The sequence below is a fragment of the Haemorhous mexicanus genome, chromosome 28 (assembly GCF_027477595.1).
Source record: "Haemorhous mexicanus isolate bHaeMex1 chromosome 28, bHaeMex1.pri, whole genome shotgun sequence".
Classification (NCBI taxonomy): domain Eukaryota; kingdom Metazoa; phylum Chordata; class Aves; order Passeriformes; family Fringillidae; genus Haemorhous; species Haemorhous mexicanus.
This window is the reverse complement of record NC_082368.1, coordinates 1,628,319-1,628,535: the sequence shown is the minus strand read 5'-3', so window position 1 is coordinate 1,628,535 and position 217 is coordinate 1,628,319.

The following is a 217-nucleotide window of genomic DNA, read 5'->3' as shown; positions in this document are numbered from 1 at the left end:
GCCAATCATCGCCCCGTTTCTCAGTATGACTCCACCCCTTCTCCCACCGCTCCCAATCACCGCGCGGTCCTTGCCCCAGCTCCCCGGGCCCAGGCCTGCTGGGTTTCCCAGAAGTGGGCGGGGTTTTCTGCCAAGCAGGCCCCGCCCCACGATTCTCCGGGCGCCGTCGCGCTGCGCATGCGCGTTCGGCTAAGGGGGCGGGGTCGGGAGCGGCCGC